The sequence below is a fragment of the Stigmatopora nigra genome, chromosome 21 (genome assembly GCF_051989575.1).
Source record: "Stigmatopora nigra isolate UIUO_SnigA chromosome 21, RoL_Snig_1.1, whole genome shotgun sequence".
NCBI lineage: Eukaryota > Metazoa > Chordata > Actinopteri > Syngnathiformes > Syngnathidae > Stigmatopora > Stigmatopora nigra.
The window spans coordinates 5,857,807-5,876,745 of record NC_135528.1 but is presented as its reverse complement, the minus strand read 5'-3'; the positions used below and the strand labels follow the sequence as shown (position 1 = coordinate 5,876,745).

Below are 18,939 nucleotides of genomic sequence, written 5' to 3'. Positions count from 1 at the left end.
GTCTTGTTGTGGCCTTGAAATGAATATGTAAAAAGCTCAGCGTGGTTTCGGGAGGATTTATCTTAGTGGATTTAATAAATTAAAAGAGGATCACAAAAATTGACGATGGAATTCCCATAAAAACCAATTGGTGTTGTAATAAGCTTTTAGCCAACTTTAATAATTTATTCATTTATACCAACTATATATATGTTTTTTTCCTGGTCGAGTTTGTCAAAAATGCTAACAACTCTGTGGTTTAAATATGAATTTAGTCAAATAAGAAATTAATGCAGGAATATTTATCATCTTGCACTTACTAGAGAGTAACATTATACTGACATCCTGATTAGCCAGTCAAGCTTATGCTATTTTCTTCAGGCTGAAGGATGTGCTTTCCATATTTCTCAGCTTCTGGACTGCAAAGCTAAATATATTGCAGCAAAAGCCATATGTATTGCCTTGCCAATCACGATTCTCAAAGTAGCAATGTTATTACGATGCATCAAGTTGTCAGATTAGCACAGAGAGGGCGGCTTTAGATGCTCTTACGTGTTTTGAATCATGTGATAAGTGAAATGTGTGAATGCATGTGCAACCTCAAAAGTAGACGGCTGCATAAAATCAGGAAAAAGGCTTCTCGTTGGCCTGCCTTTTTACTTTCTCTTAGGGATCTGTGACTTATGCATGCGGTTTGCAGCCACTACCACCTCTTCCTAATGTACTATGCACGCCTTTAGCTGACACATCGCTTGATTTGTACAGCAAGGAGAACTCGTCAGGACAAGAGACGTGTACGAGTGTGTGCACGTGATTGGTGGAGGCGCTTGTTGTTGTTTTTTTTGCTTGTTGTTTTAGCTGTTCGCCCAGAAAAACAGATGTGGAGTCGGTCATGTAAGGGCCAAATGTTAAACATTGAATATTGTGCATTGCGCCTCACACTGAACTCAAGCTTTGGCATCTGTATGCGACATAAACAACATCTCTCCCAAGATAATTTGGCACTGATCTTAAGATCAGGCACTCGTTGTAGGTCAACATGTGAGAAAACAGACGCACTATAAAGAGGCTTAGTCAGATTTTATGAAGGTGTCTAGTTATAACAGATGTTATTATTGGCATAGACAAGTTAAATTGAGGTTTAACATTGCCTTTACATGTGTGGTTGGATTTGCATAAACACTGAGCTGACAGAGAGCACAGATAATACATGCAAGATGTGTCCAAGAAGGTTTTATTGACACTTTTTTTTTAAATTGACGCTGTAAGAGAGTCTAAATTTTTTCCCTTACCTTTATGTTGGGTGTTTGAAGTGATTTAAGTCTTAACTCTAGTGCTTTATTTCGCTTCTAAAACCGATCTAATATTAGAAACTTTCAGTATGATGATGCAGACGTGCAATATCTGCAATATCACAGAAATAATGATTTAAATAGTTAGTATTATTATTTAATAATATATTTGAATTTTACCCTTCACTCATTTAAAAGTATGGGTTTTATATCTCATGACATATTTTGTTATTTGTACTGTCCATGATTCCCAAATCCTACTATAATAAAGAAATAAAGTTTTGGATATGGCTAAAATGATAAAATACAGCATGTTTTACATGCAAGTACAGACAGATTGCGACTTGATAGAGAATATTTGAAAAGTGAGGGGAGAAATGTTGAGTTCAAAGACTTGACTAATGTGCACACAGTCCAAAATTGAAGATACTACAGCCTTTGTGATAACACATTCATTCATCTTCCAAACGGCTTATCCACACAAGAGGGGTGCTGGACACTATCTCAGCCCACTATGGGCAGTCAACGGGGTACACTCTAAATGGGTTTCCAACCAATAGAAACACATAGCGAAACAAACAACCAGCCTAACATGTACATTATTGGAATATATGATGAAAAAGCCCAGAGAAAACCCACACAGGCACGGGGGAGAAGCACAAATTCCACAGAGTAAACCCGTATTGAACCCTTGATCACAGAAGAGCAAAGCGAGCAAGCATGCTAACAACTACTGTTCCGCCTGATAACACATTAATGCGATTAAAATCCCTCAGAAGTGGCTTTGATTAATCAAATTTGCAAGTGTTGACGAGGGAGTGTTGCTAACCTTTTCTAGGAGACATCCTCCTGAAAACGTCTAGCATGTTGGATCGAAACTAGAGGAATGGTACCTGACTGCAACGGTTAGATCAAGCGAGTCTTCTGCTGGCCTGCTATGAACTGGACTTACTGCTCAGCCCAGGGGGGATCCTGGCGCATGTCTGGCCCTAATTAATGCCCCTTACTGCAGCGTCTTGTCGGAGTTGGAGATACAGAGCGAGAGAGAGAGGCAGTGGAGAAGTAGACCATTAAATATTGATTTTATTTGTATAAATACCCGCAGCTTTAAGCCCTGCGTGACCCCTCTTGCTGGCCGTAAGAACCAGAGAAGATTGCCTGGATCTTCCGCAATGCGACATTATGCTGACCCCTCTTCCTCAACCAAAGCGTCACAAAGGCCACTTGATATCCGTGTCATTTCGACCAATTATTGTCCCGGCGTGGACCACATAACAGTTATTTTCTGCGCAATAGCTCGGTACAAGCACTTGAAGAGGCAAAGTAGACTTGCTGTAGAATTACACAGCGCTACTTTGACATGATGACCGACAGATAGACGAATGGAGAAGATAATTACTTCTCTCTCTCTCTCTCTCTCTCTCTAGCTCTCTACACTTGGCTGACTCTTTTGCATCTTGGCTATAATCCAGTTTACTTCATCAGTCATAGTAGCAAATGCAGTTCCACAAACTGCGGTCATCCAGCGTGTGAAGTGACATGGCGCAAATTAATTACAAGTGGAACGCGAAAAGGAAAAATTGGGGATACATAACACTGGGTTGTAGTTTCCCCATTTTTTTTTGGCTCCTTTAAGATTCCTGAAGTTCATCTGTTTGATCCCTTCGGCTCTGCAAAGCGCACCTTTTCCGGTGCCTTTGTTATTCAAATCCCAAACAACAAGGGGAACTGTGACATGGTTGACAGACAAAAAAAAATTATCCCTGCATGCCCCTTTGAGTATGACATTAATAGGGTATTTATTGTCATGGAACCAAAGTGCTATTAGTTCTATAACTGGGGTTTAAAAACAAACAATCTGCAATAACTTGGTAGACTGTTGTATTTTCATTTTCTTTGGCATTTACAATGTAAATGTGTGCATATGTCAGACTCCGAGTAATATACCATATACAAGGCGCACTGCATTATAAGGCTCAACCTCAATGAATGACACATTTTAATGTTTTTTTTCCATATTTAAAGCACACTGGATTATAAGGTGCCCTGTCTACTTTGGAGAAAATGTAAGACTTTTAAGTGTGCCATATAGTTATGAAAATACAGTATATATTATGAAGCGCAATATTATTTGCGGGCAAGTCAAACTGATCAGTGTCCATGCCGGCTTTGTCATAGCTGACCTATATTAGATGAAAGCTGGATCAGTGGCCTGCAGGGACGGCATAAGAGTTGTGTTCTAATTATCTTTGCAGTTAGCTAGCAACTCATCACTCACACTTGCCGACGACACACAAAAAAACTCCTACAAATCAATGGGAGCATCTGCCGTCCTCCACCTCGGTGGCGTGGGCGTATAAAAGTCCGTCCAATTACGCACGTTTGCCATTCTGACCTCGACATACGCTGCATATTTGATTCTCTCCCACCTAAAATACCTGAAAGCTGAGCTGGGAATTTACCTCGGCTGCTACAAGGTTTTAAACCTGGTGTAGTAAAAATCATTGGCGTTGCTATAGATACGCAAGCCCTCATTTAAAGCGAGCATGCCAGGCATAACTATAAGGCGAGAGGACTCATGCAATCTCCTTGTACAAATAGGTATCAACGACATGGCGTAAAAGTACACCCTTCACTTCTTGGTCATAATGAACTCCCAGTAACCGCTGTGATAGAATGTGAGCACTAACATGAAATTTAACACACCTGCTCCCCATTTATGCCTGAAATCTTGTAGCACTAATGAGTCACATGACACCAAGGAGTAGAAACGGGTAATTAGGCCTAATTTGGACATTTCCACTCAGGGGTGCACTCGCTTTTGTTGCCCGGAGTGTTGAAGGGGGGCAGTTAGTTTCCTTTGCTATTCAAGCTGAACACTGACGAAAATACAGGATAACACACTGGCCTACCGTTTGGATTATAGATAAGATGAAAGATTTCCCCCCAAAATATTAAGGATGGTATGGTATTGTACTTAGATATTAAACAGTACTTAGATATTAAACTCTCTCACTTAAATATTAAACTCTCTCAAGAATATAGTTTTGAGAGCTGGTCAACAGTAAACTCTGTGTCACCATTTGATCGGCGACCAAAAGACCGGCGACCAAAAGACCGCTGACCAAACGTCCGAACACCGTATCTGCTTATGAAAAAGATAATGTTATAAAAATGCAATCATCTTAGAAACATTAAGCAATCACCTACACGACAAGTTTTTTGTCCCCCCCAAATCACTTTAAACTAATTCTACATGGGGCTGAGTCATATATTTCAAAAGGTAACTGGATCCAGCATGCACACAATTAGCTCTCACACAACACAAGCCCTTCATTTTGTCGCTAATGTTGTTTCCTAATAATACCCGCACTCTTGCTACATTATTTTCCCAGATCATCCCTCCTTTTTTTATATTACTCCTGGGGTGGGAGCACTACAGCTGTAGCCGGGCACTCGAGAGAAGGGAGGTTCATACCGTGGTAATGTACGTTTTCAGGCATCGCCTGGGACCCATTTACAGGTCAGACTACATGGGGTGGTCCGCATTTACCATCACAGAGAGATAGATGCTCTCTTGGCATGTACGAGTGGCTTATGTGTCCTCTCTCTCTCTCTCTCTTGCTCTCTCTTCCTAACAGAAGGACTATGAGTGAATCATAAAAGTGGCTGTTTCTTCTCCCAAAAGCATGGAGCGCCATTTCCCGATGAGATTGTGGTAAGTAGCCTATATGCAAACGCACACGATTGCTCAAGTGTCATCCCTGCCGCTCATCGTTACCTAGCACGTAGAAATCCCACTTGTACCTGGCACGTCCTTGAAATTCATCCCCTGGAGGAGGGTGCGATGGAACCCGCTGGGACCCCCTCAAGGATTAATCTGCAGTCAGTCAAAGAGCGCTGAAAACGTGAATGTCGTGTTTCGAAACACTGCATTGCTCGCTAAAGTGTTATTCTTAATTTCAGAGGGGGGCTACAAGACTGATGGTTTTGTGTTGGGGGAACCCGGATTGAATGTTGATTATATTTTATGTTCGTTTTTGGACTGAGAAATAACTGTATTGTAGATATTTTATATTTTTTTGATCCACTTCTATGAAGAATTTATCACGGATAAAAAGAAAGGCCTTAGCTAATTTGTCTAATGCCTCTTTATCTTTTAGTGTGGTCACTTGGCGACCAATCAGGGCAACTGTTCCTTGGGATCATTTTATATTAAACCTATATTCCAAATTACAAGCTGCCAGAGGTATTATGTGCCTTTCCAAATCAAATTGGCCCAAAAAAAAAGAACCATTAGTGGGGCTGATTTTGTCATTCCATTTAACTACGGTTAATGGGCCCTCTTACTCCCCCTAAATTATCCTAAGCACGTAAAATGCAGTGACATTCTGAAATGAGATGATTGAAATCATATTGGAATGAAGAGAAAGTGAACAATTAAAATGGTGAACTCCTGCAATTGCGTTCTAATTACGTACTTCCTTCATGTAGTTTCCTTTTGGGAGGCACGATGAATATGTTGATTGTTGAGCATAATTATGATGAAGTCACACTAAAAGAACACAAGTGATCAATTGTATTTCTCCTTTCTTCAGTGCAGTTTATCACTACTACATAAGCGAATCGGCATGGAAATCGTGTTCCCTCCTGTTGCAGTTTATATAGTTTTGAGTTGGAAATGTCCTAAATTTGTCAAATATGCTAGTTATTTTCTTCCACTGTGACCAACGCAGTAAAATGATAGCAAATATACAATTGTAATATGTGTTTGCAACTCCCCAAATCCCCATCGGATGTTGTATTTATTGTTATGTTGTTAAATATTTCAAAAACCTTATAAAGAATACAACGGTAAAAAAAATCTACCCTACTGCGTTCTTCATTCCCAATACAGAATATTTCTTCTTCTTTTTTACGTTACATAGTATTGTTTCGTTCAGTCAAAAATCATTGAATTTTGGTGTCTAACGGTAAAATGAAAATTGACCCATTGGGGGTAAGTAAACAAAAAAAAAAACGAAATCAAGCAGAAACAAAGTCATCAAGAACCATCATGAACCTGATGTCTTGCTCAAGGACACTTTCACAAGAGGCCTGTTGAGAACCATTTAACGAGCCCATCCTTTATGTATGCCAAGCACCTCAAGCATGTTTGCACTTTATGCACGATCACGGCCACCCGTAGACAAATAAAAAACGGATCTCCAAAAAAACGTCAATAAGCATCCTGCGGTTTTTCGATCAACGTCTAACGAAATGTTCTTCTCACGTATGTCATTCTTACTTACTCCCAGCTATCTTTTCGCCACGCCTCATGATTTATGGATATCTTTTATCATTATTAAAGTGAGAGCTCATCTTTTCTGAACTATTCGAGTCCCGTAACATCGAGTGGGTGTGTAACAAAAAGAGTGGGGTGTCGAGGTAAAAGGGGAAAAGAGCTTTAATCAAAGCTATCCATCACGGTTGGATAATTAGACAGCGGCGCAGATCCCGTGGTCACATTCCATCACTTTCAAGCACACCTGCATGAACACACGCCAATCCATTCTTTTCGCAGTTTCCGAGACTGAAAAGCACCACAAGACGGGTCAAACCTTCATTTCTGTCTCATTAGGGACTGTAACTAACTACTTATACTGACTGGAGCTAGCCAATAAATGCAGGATTAACACGGCTGGCGCGGGAACTTTTCTCCCCTCGAGATCCCTGCGGCAAATGCCAAAATAGAAAAAGACGTCTTATGAGAAGTGCTTCGAGTTATACTACTCGGTTGCATCATTTTTTCGATATGTAGTACTTAAAGTATGACTTTGTCTGTGACCATACTTATAAGAAAAAGCGGAAATTAGGGACGTGTGGTCCACCTTTCTGCTCGTAACTCAAAACAAATGTATTGGATATATTTTCCTTTAGCTCAGGCGTCGGGTATATGTTTGAAAGAGAGCGCCATAAACTATTCTTATGATGTAATGTTATTTCTAAAGAGCCATTCTCAGAATTTGAAAGTAAAAATATATGAAAATGGGTGATTTAAAAAAATGATGTTTCATTTCACCACTTTTTAATCACAATAAGTCTCTGATTTCTTTTGACAGCATCCCTATTAATGAGAAGAGTATTGAAATCCTAAATTATGATTAAAGTGGTGCTAGAGCTAGTCTCAATGCCACAGTGTTTCCATATTTTACCTCACAGGTTAGTGGAGACCCATATTGGTCCATGGAAAGAGCCACATGTGGCTCTTGAGCCATAGATCCCATACCCAAGCTTTAGATAAAATGAATAGCGACGATTTTTCGAGAAGTGAGCCAAGTCAGCGTTGCGCAAACTGCCGCTGTCGGCATCTCAAGACTGACTGGTTTGTTTTCTATTGGATTATAAAGCCATCATTAATGATTCTCTCGATTTAATTGCATTTGCGGATGATATGTATTGCGAGCAGAGATTAGTGCTAATCCTCCCGAGAAGTCTTTTTTATATTATGCTCACACAGTCAACCAACAATGGTCCTCCAAATGATCCCCTTTTAAAAGGGGGTTTCCTCTATGGACGCTTATGACGAAAAGAAAAGAGTATTATATATTTACGCGGCTACTTCATGATGGCACTTTACTCAGTGATGTTTTTTGCTGAGTAAAAGCTGTTGTCCTTCCTCCCCTAGTGTCCTCACACACTCATTGATTGATCGCAAGCTAGTGGCGAGGACGCAGCATGGTCTTGTTCCAGGGAAGGTGAAAATTCGCCAGGAATTGTTTTTCTCACATCTTACATTTGTCATTCTTGCAACACTATCTCGAGTAACAAGGACCCGCCCCCTAAAAAAATAAATAAAATAAAATCACATCTTCTTGCTGTTGCAATTACATTAACTGTTAATTAATTCATTAGCATTTATTTCTAATGTAAATTTGCCATAAGTATATTGCAAAAAATACATGCACAGTACATTATACACTAGGGTTCAGGAACCTTTTTTTAGAGAGAGATCTATAAATAATTCATATTTTCAATTGTTATTCATTGAGAGCCATACTATGAATTTACTAGAAGTAATAAATACATGAAAATGCATGCATTTTAGTCATTTCGCTGCCTTTAAAAGTAGAAAAAGTCTCAGAAATATGTTGACAAAGTTGTTACCCTGATGGTAATCAATGGGATGCATGCATGGGGGAAGGTTTGATTAAAAACTGGAAGATTAAAGCAACTCTAGACATAGTGTCCAGATTTTAGCTCACAGTTTAGCAGAGAGCCATAAGCACCCATCAAAAGAGCCAAATGTGGTTCCCAAGCCATATGTTCCCTACCCTTGCTATGCAGTATACATTTATATTTACACTACAGAATAAAGAGGATATCAACTTCAGGAAAATCACTATCAAGAGCGCTCAGTTTATCACACTGGACTACTTTGGATGTAAATTTATTTATGAGAACCAAATATTTTAACATCATTTTTTCTACAATCTATTTTGGTGATGCACAAAAAAACATGTTTTGCTAAAGAATCCTCTAATACGGCTTTAATGTTGGCATATTTCTTTAAATTGGGGGGAAAAAGACATTTAGATGTGCTTTTTCCCCTATTTAATACATCTCCAGAGGTATCGGCACACCCACACAATCGTACTACAATCGTACTACACTCGGACTACACTCGGACTACACCCGGACTACACCCGGACTACACTCGGACTACACTCGGACTACACTCGGACTACACTCGGACTACACTCTGACTACACTCTGACTACACTCTGACTACACTCGGACTACACTCGGACTACACTCGGACTACACTCGGACTACACTCGGACTACACTCAAAAATATGGAACATCCCTACCGCTTTACAGTGTTATGTAAGTGTTGACGCTTTTTTTGCGCGTTTTACTGTAGCTGCGATTTACAAACACAAAACATCCTCAGGAAATACAAGCAAGGAAACATTTTACTTTTTTGAGCGGTGATGTCAACCAACCACAGGAAACGTGGTGAACATGACTACACACACTAAGTCGATATTTTATTAATGATGTTTTTTGCACTGGGAAATGACACACTACCTCGCCGAGGGACACACTTCCTACTAGACGCCTACACTATGGTATAGTACGCAGAGAGTATAGGAATTATTTAGCCATATTAATGACCTGTGAATACACTATGGTTGCTATGGTGATTGTAACCTATAGTTTTGAGTCATTTTTATGAGTGCACCATATACAGTATGCTTTTATTTTATTTATTTTTTGTGCTGAGAGGAAAAAATGGTGACTTATACATGTCCAAGTAAACAATATTCCAAGGATTATCATACAAATTAGTTTTGCAAAACTGTCGCCAAGGAAGCTCGTCTGGTTTTCTAATGCAATCTATTACAACTAGGATAGCACAAAAATGCAAAAGGTAACCAATCCTGACGTTTTCAGCTCTCACGGCGCCAACTAAGTGACAAAGTTAATTTCACAAAATATGTCAGCATGTTCAGGAAATTGCAGAACATCCATGATGGAAAAGATTAGAATTAGTGTTTTTCACTCTATTCTCCGAATTGAAAAAAGTTTCAATTTCCAAAATTTTCAAAGCCAACCACTGCACTCCTACGTCATCTCTTTTCTCCCGTAATTTACATTTTTTCTGGTCTTTGCCGCGGCAAACTTCTGTTCATATACTAGTCCTCGTTCCACCCCGCTTCTGTTCTTATCTGCGTTCCCCCGACTGCGCTGAGACACTCCAAAGCTCTTCTTCCCTCATTAACTCTCTTTCATGTGGCTGCAGTTGACAATAACTGGTTTGGAAACAGCAGACAATGGGATCAATGGGATACAAGGATTATCCCCGGCTCATACCCGCCATCGCCGCCACACCCGCCGCGCCCGCGTTTGCATCCCGCCAGCCATTTCTTCTCCATCCTGGCCTTTTTCCCTCCGAGGGTTGGGTTTTGCCCTTTCGTTTTCCCAATCTATTGTTTCATAATTAATTCTGGGTTCTTATTTTAACCTCCATTATTCATTAACGTCCGTTTAAGCTTCCCGGAAATCTTTTCTCACGGAGCTATGAGACGAGTCGTATATTAATATTGCCGTCCTTTGACAAATAATGGACAAATAATCCTTAATGTGTCTTTTGAAAAGTTTGCAGGAATTGTATGTTATTCTAACTCAATCCTGCCTTCAACATAACGTGTTTATTGTAAATGATAACATCCACTTGCAGGTTTTTTTTCCAATCGTCATGGTAGCGCACAAAGAAAAGTCCTTACTCCAGTCGGATGATTTCACCTGACTCCAAAAGGCACCGATATTTCAACTCTACTTTTATTCTCTCTTTATTCTTCTTGAATTGTCTGGCTCTATCTCTTCATTACGCACCCATCTGCTTTCCTTCTCATCTCATTTTGTCCTAGAGTCACTTCCACTGCTCTTCTGGCTCATCTCCCCTTTTCCTTTTTCCACATCGCCCTTCTTGACGGCACCCTTGGGATTCAAATCGGAAACTGCCTTGATGCTTCAAAACATCTTTTTTTTATTCCATGAGCAAGCAGAGGAAAATAAACTATATAAAAGGTCACATAAAAAAGTACTACACGCTAAAGTGCCCAGCCAAGCCAAGTCCAAACCCATATTTATCCACCAGAAGGTGACTCATCCACCTGATCCTCTCTATCAAAGACTCCAACACTCTATCTCCCAAAGTATGAATAATACAGGCAACCCATATGTGTTCGCCTGTAAAACTAGAGCACCAACTGTGGGGCCCAAGGAAGCTCTGGGTGGGCCGAGGGGTTGCCTCAGGGGTCTCAGGGTTGTAACGGGCTCGGGCAATGCAGACCCTTTGGGCGACTTTTACATACTCATTCTTTTACATGAAAATAGGACTGAAAATACCCTGAAAGACTTTTGGGGTGAAATTGAGACGTTGCTATAGTAAGAGTGCTTGTCAATACTCAATGGTATGTGCTATTATATTATTATTATATTATTATTATTATATTATATTTAAATATGTAACATACGTCAAACTAGAAATGAAGAAATTGCGATAGGACACAAATTGCTTATTTGGGAGTCATTATTTGTTGATTTGGGGGCGTATCGGGGTCACTTGCGATTGATTTAGGGAAATTTCAGGCTCATTTCTAAATGAACTTACAAAAGGAAAGCTAGCATGAATAATAATAATGATCCATGTTTCCATTTCAGTTCGCATTTCAAATGAGTCAAACCATGCAGAAGCACACCTTCTTCTTCTACTCTTCTTGTCCATTCAAACGCTTGAGTGGCTTTCCCTTCTCTTGATTTAGAGTCTACAATTTGTTTTCCCTTCCATCTGTCCGCAGACTGGTCAGGATGTGCTGGCCAAGTCACGGTGCCCGACCTTTCCCTTCGTTAGCGCCCAGGTTGCAGGCGAGCCTCTTTGTTTGTGGAGATGCGCTGGGCAATTCAATTTCACAGCTTCATTTCACAAGAGAGCTGTGTGGCCATCGGGATTGAGGGGGAGAGTAATTGAAAGGCACTGAGGCTCAACCCGTGTCTTCTTTTTTTGTGTGCGAGCGCTGTTTGAATCAACGGAAGCATTTCTTTTTGCCCTATGTATTATTATTGTTGTTCCAAGGTACTTTGAGTTTCCCCCTATTGTAGTCACAGAATGTGTTATAAAATGTACTGACGGTGTCGAGATTCATTTTGGCTTACCGAATATAATATATTGAACGAAGGTTTGTTGGGTGTCGCTATCGCTTTAAGCAGAACGAGATTTGAATGAGTGTTTTGACAGTGATTTTGAGAGGCAAGGCACATGAGTGGGATCCAAACTGCATTATTCAGAGGGAGTGTGCGATTATGCGCCATCTGCGTCCATACCCCAGTGGGCCTGTCACAATTGATCCACAACCCTTGACCTTTTCTCTACCCGTAGTGTTTTCCAGCCATTCTGTCATATTTGCGGCTCCGGTTGCGTGCAAATGCGTGGATTTCTACAGACAGACAGACCTTTACACTATGAAATTCACCCTTGTTTGAGGACAGATGATATTCAGGAATTAGGTCAATGTACGCAGTGGTCAAAAGTTCCTACGAAATGGGAAGCTTGTCCAAAAAAATGACTAGGCACATTACACGTTATATGCAGAAAATGAATTTGGCAATCAAAAAAATGCTTCCTTTGACCATGTCCTTGTTATTCCATTGAAAAGAATGCATCGACAAACAACCACTTATATTCCGGGAATTCTGGTTGTGACATCACAACCAGAATTGGCTGATCATGCCTGAGTGAGTAGTGACAGACCAGTCCAGTGGCTATAAGAGACTATAATGGATAAATAGAATTATGGATTCATGTTAAAAAATTCTATGAGACTAATTGTAAATGAAGTCATATTCAAAACATTTCAATGCAATTTCCTGTACATTTCATTGTAATACAGTATTTAACCTATTGGTAGAACATCAACTCCCCTCAGTGACTCATAAATTCTTCCAAAAATATTTAAAGAACATAGGATACTCTTCATACAAACATATTGTGAGTTGCATAAAGTTTCCACTGTACCCGAATCAACATGGACTTATCCTTCAAATATGTGAGTTCGAGGCCTCAGCTGAAGCAACAATGGCACTAAGCAACTCAATTCTTGAATCCAAACAACATGGAAGACAAAAACAAACGTCAAAGAGGAGCCAAGAAAAGGACCATAAGCTTCTCTCTAAACCTCCCCACTTCCTCACTCATCCTCAAGTTCGATTATCATGATAATTCGTCATTTTACTGTCTCATCACAGCTGACTGAGAAGATAAGGCCGTTAACGTTAAGCATCGAAGCCATGACCACAAATGGTCGCAAAATCACCAATGCTTATGTTCATTTACAGATCGTCCACGAGAAGTAAAAATACTCAAATAAGACCGATGTACCTGGAAATAAGCAAATACTTGATATAGTAGGTCAAACGAATACACGATTGTGCCTGATTGCAGTTAATTAGATGATGAGAAGTGTGCGATGACAAGCTGCTTAGTCAGATTAGAGAGATCAGCTTCCTGTGACAAGCAGAACTTAATGGGGCTTGCAAAGCTTGACGCCAAGCTTTTGCAGACTGTGAACACACCGGGCCAGCGTGATACAATACAAATCAACAAAAAGCTATTATTGAGTCAACTTTAATGGTGTGCTGCCCTTTTTTCAGTCCATTTCAAACTGTTCTGGGATTGCTTGGTAAAAGGCTTAGTAATTTATTTGCCCTTAAACTGTTGTTTTGCCTTTCGTGTCTATTGTTTTTAGGATGTATTTCATTAAAACATCATTTAAGGCAACCAACAGTGAAATTAGGGGAAAATTCAGTGTGCCGTGACCCCATTGACGCTAATTGCCAAGAGCTGCTGCTGCACAATATTTACATATTCCCGTCGCATTAATTATTGAATGAAGTATTCGATGTGTTTCAGCACTGTGTTTGCAAAGCGTGGTTCTTAAGGTTCTTCCATGCTATGTATAAAGTAGCTCGATAGATCCAAAAAGAACGCGAGTCGTTTTCCCTTTCAATTATATTTACTTGACAGTCCGGCTATTTTACAACAAAAGGGCATTGCGTGTGAGCCGGATGTTTCCGCTTTATTCGCCAACCTAGACCCCTTAAATAGAAGTGAATCTTTGACTTTCCATTTTATTCCTCTTACATAAGCTTACTCCTCAACATACTCCCTTTATTCAAAATGACAAGAGTGTGTTGCTAGTTACAGGCTGGGAACAAGGACAATAGAAAGACAAATTAAAACAAATTCTGCCAAATATATAGTTGAAAATACTATCAAGTATTATACAACAGATACAGACTAAATAATGCATTTGTTAAAGTGACAGAAAAAGGCTTAATGATGAAATATATCAGATTTTCTGCTTTTCTAACCTGCTTTGGCCACACCCACTAAAAAAAATATCCAAACAGAGGATACTATCACACCCAGAATGAGCTCCAGATTCATTACTAGAATGCTAACCATAAGGTTTCTATTCTCCTCGTTGGTATGTCAACGTTCTGTCGTTATGACAACATTCTAACTACAACAAATTCTGGTTGTGATGTCACAACCAGAATTGCTGCAAAAAGTGGGCATTCCCTAACCCATTGTTCTTTGGTGCAATCAATGGTGACAAAAAAAAAAAAAATCCAATTCAAACCCTTCTTTGATGCTTATTTTATCTTGGAAAAATGCATTTGAAAAGGCTTCAAGCAGCAATGTCTCCCTCATCTGTTTACCACCGTTTTCCAGTCACAGTCAATTCACCAGAGACAAAACTCCTGACAAACTTTTGCAAAGATTGTCCCTCAGAGTCTGTTTTTCTCTGATTAGGGAAATTTCTCGGAGGGCTCAGTTGTCTGCAGTGAATGGTGACGGACATCTTGTATAGCTAAGTGACAAGTGCATGCATGCACGAAAATACTGCTTTATTTGCGTTTGTATGTGTGTGGGGGGGGGGATGAAAACAATAACAAGTCCCATTGCACACATTACATCTCATATGGAGATTGTTTTTAAGCAAAAACAAAAAAGTGTTGATGAAAGGAGAGATCGCGGGGAAAAAAAACAACAACAAAGTGCACTCTCCCTCATCCACTTTGACAATTTTACTGTTGGAAACACAGTAATCATGCCTCCATTGTTTTCCATTACGGCAAGTCAGACGGATAATCAAGTGTCAGAATGTTTCCATGAGGTTCCCTCTCATGAACGCTAATTTGCATTTCATCTTCAAACCTACAACTTTTATGTTTTGCATGATATTCATACGCCTCCAACAAATTTTGGAGGAATCAGATTCCTTATTTTTGCTGTGGAAAACATTTGCTTTTGATTACAAAAGCTGAAAAATGACTCAATAGAGCTTAAATAAAATGGAATTCTGACTATAGTACAAAAAAAAAGCCAAGAATTGTGCTCATTTAAATACATTAAAACCATTGTCTTCATTAAAGCCTTATCCATAACATTTAAAACTTTCATTAATTATGATTTTTTTCCCTATCAAATACATGTGTGTTTGACCTATGACCTTGCTGGCTCCTTTCAGATGATTGACTGACATTTTAGAACTAAAACGTAGTGCCAGATCAGACATTTTACAGACAAGGATCTCTTATTACTGTTCCTTAAGGGAATGAAGTCGTAAAAAAAGTACTAGTCAAACACAGTTATGCATTAAGTTGAGTAAATGGTGACCGCGCCATCCCACAATGAGGAGCCACCGAGGTGGAACGTATAGGTTTCAACCACGACATGATTAACGGCGGCTTGGAGCAAAACGTGATTAATTAAGTCTTTATTATGTAGCGGTTCTTCCCTTCTCTTTTCATTCTCACTCTGGTCTACTTTAGCTATTTTTCCTGCTTAGATTGCGTCGATTATTGTACTTGATAATGAAAATGGGCACAATAGGCGAGTTCTTCTTCCCCGCCTTCCTTGAGCAACACTCGTTCTTCTGTCTGAGGCGCCAGGTGATTGTCTCTGAATGTCAGCAGCTTGCTTTTTTTTCATCTCTTCCCTCCTTTTGTGCCAGCAATTTTCCTTGATTCCGAATGTTGACTGGAATGAATGAGAAGACCTTTCCATTTATTGCACGACTGAGTTTTTTCTTGCTGTCGTATGAAGGTGTGTAAACCAAAATAGCAATTTGTTCCTTTCACATCATCTTTCAGTGTCGGATTTTGCAGCACCTGACACACATACACACACACTAGGACTGTGTGATGACTAATCTCTTTAAGTCGAACTAGACCATTGCTGGAATGAGACATAGTATGCACTTTGAATACCCTATTAGATGGTATCTATTGCAGGAATGAAATTATACTGTGTTAATTCTATTTGGACAGTATTAGTTTAATAGAGGAATAGTATATCATACGACTACCAATGGAGCAAATAGAATTGTACGTCCATACGGTCTTGGCGCTGGCTTTTCAATTATAGAATTCCATGTTCTCATCTTTGGCAAAAGATAAGAGCGGGGAGCCGTTAATCACAAAAGCACCTGGAAAAACTTCCATTGACCTCAAAGCATAGCTCTATAAGAGGCCTTGTTAGCCTTTTCGTAGCTACGGCAAAATATGGGATGAGGGTTAAGTGTGTGCTAAGCTGGCCCGATCCCGATTCCTCGCCTGTCACCTCCAACATATTGTGTGGCGGCGTCCCTGCTACCAGGGGTGACCTCAGAGCACAATTCATTTGGACTCCTCGCTGTGGGTCGTTAGCGTTTCTCTTCGGTGGCATGTATAACTAACCGTCAATGGAACGGTTCCCACTGTGCTTAAAGTGGGAGGATAAAGTGCTTTTAAGAGCAATTCTTGACCTTGGCAATAGAAACTGACATTGGCATATTACATCGGCTGTGTTTGGTTTAGGGAAAGGGACAGATAAAACTGGCATGTTGGCCTATAGTTGTCAAAAAGCACACAAATCTATGGAGGTAGTACATCATTGAAGGTTGCTATGGTTGCATAGATTGACCCAGAGGAGGATAAAGCCATATTTGCCATTTTGAATGAATTTATTCTGTATACACTTGTGAATAATCAACTTGGGTTTCTCCAAAATAGCCACTAGGAATTCAAAGTAGTGTGCCAGGCAATATTTACACAAAAATAATAAATAACTTGCATTGATAATAGATCATTAACTATTTAGAAAGACTAATGCAGCTACTTGAAAAGTCCAGATATTACCAACCTTTACCAAGTTATTTCTGGAATAAAGTGGATAAAGTGCTTTTAAGAGCAATTCTTGACCTTGGCAATAAAACCTAACCAAAGGCCCTATTTTATAATTAAACTTGAGCGATTGTTTCTTAGTATATCGTGGAATACATTGCTTGGAAATTAGAAACTAAACCCTGAAACCCTTGCTGTGATTAAGAGTCAACACTTGTAATCTGTATTGACTGAATCTTCAAAAAGCAAAAGGAATCCTGCCTGTATCAAAGAAACTGCATAAGCAGCTATAGTGGAGTACCTATATATATTATGCAAATGTACCTGCTTTGTATTTTACATTTTATTTCTGAGTTGTAAGCATTATTTGACGACAAAAGGTCCTATTTTTTGCTTTGACGCCGGCATTTTTCCTTCCGTAAAGATCGTTACAGATTACGATGGACAGCGCTGGGTTTCTTATCATCACATTCAGGCACTTATGCAAATGTTTATAGATGTAGTACCCAAGTTGAGAAAGTAACCTAGCAACAGCAAAATCAGATTGTTCCATGTATGTAAGTGCAAGCGAGCACATCGGGATGTTTTTCACTGTCAATTTTGCATGCCGCCTGACGACGCCGTGTAATGTTGCTAATGAGCGTTGCATGGCAGTGCATGCTGGGAATCTGCCCGCACCTTGGAAATTGATGACTTCAATTAGAAATGGGGCTGGTAGCATGCTATTGATTGGTCAATCTTTGCCATTGGTGTTTCCAGCCAATGTTAACATTTTTAGAAAAACAACTTTGCACTTGCTTCTTGACCTTCAACGGCGTATTTAACGAGCCTGTGTCTTCCAAAGCTGAGGGACTTTCCCCAAGTAGTCAGAGATGCTAAATTATTCATTTCCCAGCCCCTTCTGGTCTAGTTTTTTTTTATAGTAATTCTTGACCTTGGCAATAGCAGCTGCCTACTTCACTCACTGGGGGGACCATTTTATATTTGCCTATAGTGACGCATATTCACAATTATGTCGTTTTGATGCATGTAGAAAAATAAAATGAAAAGTGGATGTTTTAAATATGTCAACACTATATTTTAGATGTGTTTTAAGAAGAGTGGTATGTTCGTTTATGTGAATAATCCAGTTAAGGAAGCCTGACTAAAACGATATGGTGCAAAATTTAATGTAACATTTTCCACTGGAATCAGGCCAATGGGATTAATCCATTTCAGAAACCTACAAATATTAACGAAAATATCAATATATTTACAGTTTAAAAATATTAAATATATCTATTAACTAATGATCATTTAGGATTTGATATCATCTTGTTTTTCAACCAAATCTAAAGCTACTCATGCAATCTGAATTCACCATCGTGATACAATTATTCCACTTTCGCCATCCTATCATCGGCAAGCATTGTGGCGGTATACGAATGCATCTTGGTTATTTTCCCCATCCCTTCCCAAAAGTAATTAGATCGCACAGTGTAACTTATCTGGGTGAGACGACAATTTGAGCGGCTCAGCCGGCAAGCAAGTGTGACGTGAGCCTTCTCCGAGCTGCGTCTACTACCTTCATGTGCCTTTGATTATCTGTCAGGAGAGCTTGTAATACAACACAACCAAGACCAGAGTGAGGAAGTAAGCTTTTTTGGAAGTGGCACAAAGAGAGGAGAGAGAGAGAGAGTGAGAGGATTGTGGATGGAGAGCAAAAAGTGAGAGTTCAAGAGTACATATGCTGTTCTACGTACTATAGAAAAAAATACATTGTGTAGGTGTTTCAGCTTCAGATTTAGAAGCATACATTATTAATCAGACCTAATAGTATGCTTTGTTTGAATAATACGCAGTACAGAATAACCAAAATGGGAGGAAATGAGATCATGGCAGAAGTCGATTTAACAAAGCAGGAGGAAGAGGAGGAGGAGTTTCAGATGCAAAATGAGCGCAGGGAGAACAAGA

General features: G+C 39.6%; 1 protein-coding gene across 2 annotated transcripts in view; it reads left to right on the top strand.

The window, feature by feature from the left end:
* The window catches only part of dlgap3 (discs, large (Drosophila) homolog-associated protein 3), a 59,084-nt gene that overhangs the window by 22,329 nt on the left and 17,816 nt on the right, over positions 1–18,939 (top strand). The window contains exon 2 of one of the 2 annotated variants that reach the window (XM_077742955.1): positions 4,913–4,989. The exons of the other annotated variant lie outside the window; for it this stretch is intronic. The gene's annotated coding sequence lies outside the window, so the exon portion shown is untranslated. The remainder of the gene's footprint in view (positions 1–4,912; positions 4,990–18,939) is intronic. 2 annotated transcript variants of the gene reach the window in all.